We start from the raw sequence: 8673 nt of genomic DNA, 5'->3' as shown, positions 1-8673 counted from the left end.
GTATAACCCTGCATAAGGAGTCGATTCACCTATTTATAGGCTATGATGAGTCGATCTAAGCTCTTTGACACTTCTCTGAGTCATCAGTACAAGTGGGGGTCAGTGGCAAACTACGAAAAAAGAAGAAAACTGATGGTCTGTCCGACCAGACCGACCTAGGTTAGGTACGATCGGAGAACCATGAACCGGTTTGACTGAATCGATCTGGAATCAATTGGGCCACAAAAATTGGTTAGACTACTGAGAAAGCTGGGTCTGGTCATGGGTCCTGGGTCGTGGGTTGGTTCGCAGGTTCTTGAGGCTCCAAGCGCTACGCTCTCAGGTCATAAGTCTTGATATACTGCGGTGCAGCACAGGCCTGGGTCTGGCTTTGAGCTATGGCGCCAGCTGCTTCTACACCGAATTGGGCTTGCTGTTGGTATGTTGTGTGGCAGTCGAGCTGTCTCACAGGCTATAAGAGCGACGGCTAGGTTACCGCTAATGCATGTTTGGCAATCTAAGCTCTGCTTGGAGCTGTCTCATAAACCATTGCAGCAGCAGCCACCGCTATCGTAGCCGCACTATTGTGGCCACGGTGGTGCTCTGCATTCACAAAGTTGCTCCAACAGTGACAGAAATTTCATGCAAGCATAGTCAAAGCAAACAAATTGTTACGGGAACCTATCCTAGCACGCAAATTATATGTCTCTAATAAGGTAGGCTAAGCCTTATGTGGTTATTAAGGTTTATTCGCATGGGGCGGTTACAAGTCATGAGTTCAAGATTAATGGTCACAGGCTTGAACTATACTTTGAGTCATCCATAATATCGCACGCGAGTCATTGACTCTAAAGGATCCAATAATTTAACCACTGAACTTTTGCTACGACTATCATTTGGGAGGCAACCCAATTTTCTAACTCTTTCCTTACTTTCTTTAAGTTGTTTATTCTAAGTTTCTAGATACTTTTAATTTACTAAGCTTTATTTTAGTTTAGTTTAGTTTATTTTCAACAGTTTCAAAAACAAAAAATAGAAAACCTTGAAAAATCCCAAAATATTTTGGTTTTACTTTGTTTCTTTCCTAATTAGTTCTCGTTTAATTTTGTGTCTTACATTCTGTTTTAAATTTTCAAAAAAACTTGGTTCAAAAATTCATGAGTGTTTGTGAACTTATTGTGTTGTGTAAAATTGGGTTGGAAAAACAGGCTATGGATTATAAACTTTGAGCTTTTGCAAGTAGCACACAAAACATACAAGATGGTTCTATTTTCAGCTACAACATGCAAAAAGTTAAGTTGGATCCTACATCCAGCAGCAAGTCTACCTACCATTTAAAGCATTTAAAGAGACAGAAATTTCATGCAAGCATAGTCAAAGCTATCCTAGCATGCAAATTCTACGTCTCTAAATAGGCTTGGGCTTTGCCTTATTTGGGCTTGGAGTCACCCTATGAAATTGAACTCGAGTCATTGACTCTGAAGGAACCAGTGACTCTTAACTGGATTTCTGCTGCGTCAAGCAATTTGGGAGGCAACCTAACTTTCTAACTCTTTCCTTACTTTCTTTAAGTTGTTTATTTTAGTTTTTAGGTGCTTTTAATTTCCTAAGTTTTATTTTATTTTAGTTTACTTTCAACACTTTCAAAAACAAAAAGAAAAGATAGAAAACCTTGAAAAGTAATAAAAATATTTTGTTTTTACTTTGTTTCTTTCCTAATTATAGTTTAATTTTGTGTCTTATATTATGTTTTTAAATTTTCGAAAACACTTGGTTAAAAAATTTATGAGTGCTTGTGAACAAACTATGTTGTGTAAAATTGGGTTGGTAAAATAGCTCATGGATTAAAAAATTTAGGCTTTTGCAGGTTGCAGACAAAACTTACAAGGTGGTCCTATTTTTGACTACTGTGCACATACAGAAAAGTAAAACTGGATCCCGCATCCAGCAGCAAATCTACCATCAAGTAATTAACCACATCAGTTCTACATTACCAATTAGCAGAGAATTTAAAGTAGTTAAAGCAACAGAAATTTCATGCAAGTATAGTCAAAGCAAACAATTTTATACAGTCCCATCCTAGCTTGCAAATTCTCTGTCTCTAAGGTGGTGGGCTAGACCTTATGTGGTACTAAGGTTTATTCGCATGGGGCTGTGGAGATTAAAAATGAGGTTGCAAGTCATGAGTTCAAGGTTGATAGTTACAGGCTTGAACTGTACTTGGAGTCATCCTATGAAATTGCACGCAAGTCATTGACTCTGAAGGATCCAGTGACTTAACCACCGAACTTCTGCTGTGTCTAGCAATAGACGTTAAATAAAATGCTTATTGGGAGGCAACCCAATTTTCAAAGTCTTTCCTTACTTTCTTTAAGTTGTTTATTTTAAGTTTTAGATGCTTTTAATTTCCTAAGCTTTATTTTATTTTAGTTTATTTTCAACAGTTTCAGAAACAAAAACAAAAGATAGAAAATCTTGAAAAGTCCAAAAATATTTTGTTTGTACATTGTTTCTTTCCTAATTAGTTCTAGTTTAATTTTGTGTCTTATATTCTTTTTTTTTTATTTTCAAAAACAATTGGTTAAAAAATTCTTGAGTGCTTGTGAACATACTGTGGTGTGTAAAGCTGGATTGGTAAAACAGGCTATGGATTGAAAAAAAAATAGGGCTTTTGCAGGTAGCTGACAAGACATTTTTTATTGGTCCTATTTTCAGCTACGGTGCACATACAGAAAAGTAAAACTTGATCCTGCATCCAACAACTAATTTACCATCAACCACATCAGTTCTACATTACCAATTGGTAGAGAATTTAAAGCAGTTAAAGCGACAGAAATTTCATGCAAGCATAGTCAGAACAAACAAATTGTTACAGGGTCTTATCCTAACGTGCCCTAACGTGCAAATTCTATGTCTCTAAGGTAGGTTGGATCACATGGTGTTATATCCCGACCCGGGGTCCACCACATACCTGACCCGCTCCACCATCGTAGCACAAAATTGTCCGCTTTGGGCCCCGACTAAGACCTCACGGTTTTGTTTCTGGGAACTCACACGAGAACTTCCCAGTGGGTCATCCATCATGGGATTGCTCTCGCGCGATCCACCACCGTAACACAATATTGTCCGCTTTAGGCCCCGACTACGCCCTCACGATTTTGTTTCTGGGAACTCATACGAGAATTTCCCAGTGGGTCACACATGGGATTGCTCTCGCGCGCTACTCACTTAACTTAGGAGTTCCGATGAACTTCGAAGCCAGTGAGCTCCCTAGGCGATGTGGGATCTTACACATGGGGTTGTGGAGATTAAAAATGAGGTTACATGTCATGAGTTCAAGGTATTCACAAGCTAGAACTGAACTTGAGTTATTGACTCTGAAAGATCCAGTGATTTAACAATCGTACTTCTGTTGTGACTAGCTATTGGGAAGCAACCAATTGTCTAACTTTCCTTACTTTCTTTAACTTTTTTTTTTTAAGATTCTAGATGCTTTTAATTTCTAAGCTTTATTTTATTTTTGTTTATTTTTCAATAGTTTCAAAAACAAAAAACAAAAAAAGAAAAGAAAATTTTGAAAAATCCAATTTTTTTTTTTTACTTTGTTTTCTTTCCTAATTAATTCTAGTTTAATTTTGTGTCTTGCATTATGTTTTTAATTTTCAAAAGCACGTGGTTCAAAAATTTATGAGTGCTTGTGAAAAAACAAGATGGTCTTATTTTCAGCTACAGTGCACATATAGAGAAGTAAAACTAGATCCTGCATCCAGCAGCAAGTCTACCATCAGCCACATGAGTTCTACATTACCAATTTGGCAGCGAATTTAAAGGAGTTAAAGCGACAGAAATTTCATGCAAGTATAGTCAATGCCAACCAATTCAGTCTTATCCAAAAATATTTTGTTTTTCTTTGTTTCTTTCCTAATTAGTTATAGTTTAATTTTGTGTCTTACATTTTATTTTTAATTTCAAAAACACTAGGTTCAAAAATTTATGAGTGAAACAAGCTACGGATTAAAGTTTGGGCTAACAAAACAAACGTTCTTATTTTCAGCTAATGTGCACATACAGAAAAGTAAAACCGGATCCTGCATCCAGCAGCAAGTCTACATTACCATCAACCACATCAGTTCTAAATATCAATTGGCAGAGAATTTTAAACAGTTAAAGCGATGGAAATATCATGCACATAGTCGAAAAGAAAGGAAAACTAATGAAAAGGGCTTGAAAACTTTGAGTTTTAACTATAAGGACAAAATAAAGGGTAAAGTGAATAGTACCATGATTGACTTTTTAGTATAAAAATGTGGTTTTTCGTTAAAGTGAACAGTACCGGGAGCTTTTCGTTAAAGTTCCCCAAAAAGAAAACAAATTGTTATTGAGGGGGGTTTTTACTTTGTTTCTTTCCTAATTAGTTATAGTTTTAATTTTGTGTCTAACATTTTGTTTTTAATTTCAAAAACACTAGGTTCAAAAATTTATGAGAGTAAAACTGGGTTGGTGAAACAAGCTATGGATTAAAAGTTTGGGCTTTGTAGGTAGCTGACAAAACAAACGTTCTTATTTTCAACTAATGTGCACATAGAAAAGTAAAACTGGATCCTGCATCCAGCAGCAAGTCTACGTTACCATCAACCACATCAGTTCTACGTACCAAGGCATAGAATTTAAAACAGTTAAAGCGATGGAAATATCATGCAAGCATAGTCAAAAAGCAAACAAATTGTCATTGAGGGGGGTTTTTAGAAAGCATACCAGGGCAATTCTGATGAAGTTTCTGCATTTGGACCCACACTCACTCCACTCAACTCACTCCCACCCCATAAATTATACATCACTTTGAAATTCCTAGATACACTTTCCTACAGATCGGGGGTCCAAATGCAGAAATGTCCACTATGCTGCTAGTCCAGTCAGTCCAAAGTTTCATCAGCTTTACATTTTTGCTGGATTCACGCATAAACTTTCAGTTAGGATTTCATCATATGTTCAACATTCATGCATAAAATTAAATTTCCACTCTCATGCAGTGCTTTTAGTTTTGAAGCTTATGTAAGAATTCTCAACTTTCGACATTGGTTCAATTCAAGCCATATGAGAACACAAAGTTGCAGCGTTTTTTCAATTTCTAAGCTCATCTGATCAGTGATCACACACAGACGTCCAACAAATCTTAAGCACTGGTTCCAGTGATCCATCTAATAGTAATACCATAGTATATGTTTTCAATAGCTGAAAATATACCTCAGTTTTCCCGTAGCGAGCATAATGGGGTCCTCATCCTCCACATTTTCATCCTCTTCCTGCAGTAATCAACAGAATGTACCCAGTTAGCCTTCTGATATATAAAGATGGCAACTTTTGAATAAGAAAACTGCTACTAGTACTAGACAGAAAGACACACACCATCCTACTTCGGTTTCTTAGCTTCCTGATCAACCTCCTGCACAGCCTTCGGATTTCCAGCGAATGAACTCACAGACACTTCCTTGGTTTCCTAATTACATGTAACCAACACCAAAAATTGTAATTCGAACTAAAATCGAAAAACCAAAACGTAAACAAAAGATCCTTGTCATCGGTCTAAAAGGTACTACCTTTGGCTGCTGCTGAAGCAATTGCGCAAACCTCATATACAAACATCAAAATATAAGAATCAAATTCTTTGGATAAGAGTAAATTCAAACCCTCTCACTGGCCTATGTGGCAGATCTGGCACATTTTTCTTACATTCCGTAGCATTTTTCCTGAATAATGACGATTATAATGTCTCGAATTAGTTCATTTGTAAATGAAAGGTTAAACGAATCAAACATATTAAAACATAAACATGGAAAGAGATTCATCAGATTGTAAGAAAATGTCACAAACTTAGGAAATTCTTTTCTGGTGATGTTATGGACATCCCTCAGGCGCTGCCCCCAAACAAATTCTCGGACCTTTTCCAAAATTTCAAAGAAAATAAATGCAAACGAAGAACATAAATTTAAAAAATTCAGAAATTGAAAAATTACGTTAAATTTACATGCTGGGGTTCTGCTACGTCTCTTACCCTGGAAATTTGAAGGCCTAACGAGAGCTGGGTTGTTCTCCTTTGATCCCACTTCGGTCACCTTCAATACGAAATCACCATCAAACAACAGAAATAAAAAAACCCAAATTAAATTTGAATGAAATCAGAAAAACTCATGATCTAGAACACGAAGAACAATAAGAAAACGTCCAAATCGAAACCCAAAGCATTCAAAAAAAAAAAAAAAAAAAAGATCGAAATTTCTAAAGAAACCCACAAACCTTGAAGAGAAATCAAGGGACTTGATCAAAGTAAGGCAAATATCAAAGCTTTGAATCTTCAAAATCCCAAGAGAGAAATGAATGGCAAAGGAAGCCGCTCTCCCTCTCTCTCTCTCTCTCTCTCTCTCTCTCTGTCTCTCTCTCTCTACTCTGTGCGTCTGTGTTTCTTGTTGCGTTCTTTAAAAGGGGTTTTTATTTATTAATCAGATTCAAATTGGGAGAGAAGGGCATGTGCTCGTCTCGTTTTGAATATAACGGTTACTAATTGCTGACCGTTGGATCTTCATTCTACCGAAAAGTCTCGATGGTCTGTCTCTAACGGCTATCTCGCTTTTGTGCTCCGTGCCCTATTTATTAATTCAAATATTTTTTTGTAGGTCTCCGGGCTTTTTATGGCTTTTTTTTGTTTTATTAGTTGGGCTGGGCCTTTCACCTTTTTGTATCTAATGGTTTCTAATTTTACCCGCAAAAATCCAACAAAGAAAAATAATAATTTCACCAAAAAATACCTTCATAAAAAATTTTCTTCTATAGAAGTTTTAATAAAACATTTATGATATTGTTCACTTTTAACGAAAAAGACATTTTTAATTCTAAAAAGTCACCCATTGTACTATTCACTTTTAACGAAAAAAACATTTTTATTCTAAAAAGCCACTCCTGTTATTATCCAAGTTTTTTTCATTAGTTTTCTTTAGTTTCAAACCTAGAATATCACGTGCAATAATAATTTTTTCAATCAAAATAAATGATCTAATCATTTGAGCTACAAACCCCGTTGTACTATTTTTCTTTTTTCTTTTTTATGTAGCAATGAGTAAGGTGAAAGTGAAAAGGGTATATAGTGCTATCCACATACCTATTTTTACTTCCCACACACCCCTCTTGATTTTTAGTTGTTGGATCGAATGAGTTGAAAAATATCAATAACCAAAAAATTAACAAGGCTGAACAATGGATGTTTTTTTTTTCTTTTTTTGAAATGTGTGGACGTGTTTCTTTTGATGCAAGTTATTGTGCGGGATGGATTGGTCACAAGACTTCAAATGCATAAATAACTGTTTATCATTTTACATATGGTCGAATCCTTTTTCATGGAAGCAAGACATTATGGTTTATTTGCCTTGATGCAAAGATATTGGGAGGGTAGGCATATGGACTAACTCACATAACTAGAAGAAAAGTTAAAGAGATTAGTTAAAGTAGCTTTTTTTATACTCTTCACCTGCTAAACTAGTAAAAATTTAATAAAACCGTTGGAGACGCTCTAAATCCAAAATGTTCAAAGTTATGAATTCTCACAACGTAAATTTGACAAAGTAAAATCTAACGTTGAACCAACCCAAGTCAATTCAATTGGATGGGTAAGTTTAGATTGCAAAATCTCAGGTGCGCTGCTTGTGTGCATAAAAATAGAACGGTGTTGATTTGAACGAGTGTATCATACTCGTATGTAGAGGATCATCCCATTGTAAGATGGGTAGACCCAAAAGAAATTAAAAAGTTGAATTAATTAAAAAATTTACACTAGAGAGTCGCGCCCTCATCAGTGACGGATCCATGATTTCAATTTCATGGGTTTTTAGTATAGTATAAATGTTAGGATAGTAGACAGTGCTAAATGTACTGAATGCTAGTTTTGAAGACTAGACAATAATCTATTAGCAACCGTATTAGACAACGAAATTGAAATATTAGGTTTGTGAAGCCAATTCATCCGTTACTAGGTTCGCATCCCGATATATATGTTTAACTTGAGGGACAACAACTAATCAATAATTTTTTAGAAGAAGCGGTGGAGTGACTTCATTAATAAGAACTAAAGAGATACAACAAGTAACAAATGAGTACAACTTCTAGCTAGTGACCAATTTCTTAATCTGAAAAGAAATTCACATAACCATGTCAAGCACTAAGAGCAACTGGCCGGTACATATCTGGAAACCCATCACTAACTAAAAAGGGGTGTGTGGATAACACATCCCTTTTTACTTCATACACATCCTCTTAATTTACAGTCATCGAATCGACTGAAATAAAGAAGATCAAAAGATAAAAATTAACAAGGGATGTGTGAAAAAAGGTACGTGGACATCACACCCCAACTTAAAAACCTATAATAGCTGCAACTTCTTTACCTTTTGAACACGTTCTTTCTGTTATGAATGCCACTAGCCAACTACTGCCAAACTTTAAATCTGTTCTTAAAAATAGTGTAATGGAAATGTCTTCTGATTAATCTATTTCTTCACCAAGTCAAGTTCTTGTAATCAAATCACAATTTGAAGCTTGAGATTAGAATACAAGAAGAGACAATAGCAGAGTTTTTTTTTCTTTTTCTTTTTTTGGTCAAGAGACAATAACAGAGTTGAATAGACTTTAAGTATTTAATAAAGTTGT

General features: G+C 35.5%; 1 long non-coding RNA gene across 4 annotated transcripts; it reads right to left on the bottom strand.

The window, feature by feature from the left end:
* Positions 1-3633: 3633 nt before the first annotated feature.
* On the bottom strand, positions 3634-6494 carry LOC103423509 (uncharacterized). Of its 4 annotated transcripts, none has more exons than XR_011574267.1 (7): positions 6274-6445; positions 6032-6092; positions 5577-5726; positions 5386-5476; positions 5224-5282; positions 4700-4925; positions 3634-3778 (listed from the first exon to the last, which is right to left on the bottom strand). It is a non-coding gene; the product is annotated as an uncharacterized lncRNA (long non-coding RNA). The 4 variants fall into 4 exon arrangements; XR_003767312.2 differs by lacking the exon at positions 3634-3778 and adding an exon at positions 5851-5918 and having other exon boundaries at positions 4646-4925; positions 6274-6442; XR_527618.3 differs by lacking the exon at positions 3634-3778 and having other exon boundaries at positions 4646-4925; positions 6274-6494.
* Positions 6495-8673: the final 2179 nt, after the last annotated feature.

The sequence above is a fragment of the Malus domestica genome, chromosome 12 (genome assembly GCF_042453785.1).
Source record: "Malus domestica chromosome 12, GDT2T_hap1".
Classification (NCBI taxonomy): Eukaryota; Viridiplantae; Streptophyta; class Magnoliopsida; order Rosales; family Rosaceae; genus Malus; species Malus domestica.
The sequence above is the reverse complement of the archived record's forward strand: the minus strand, read 5'-3'. Positions and strand labels throughout refer to the sequence as shown.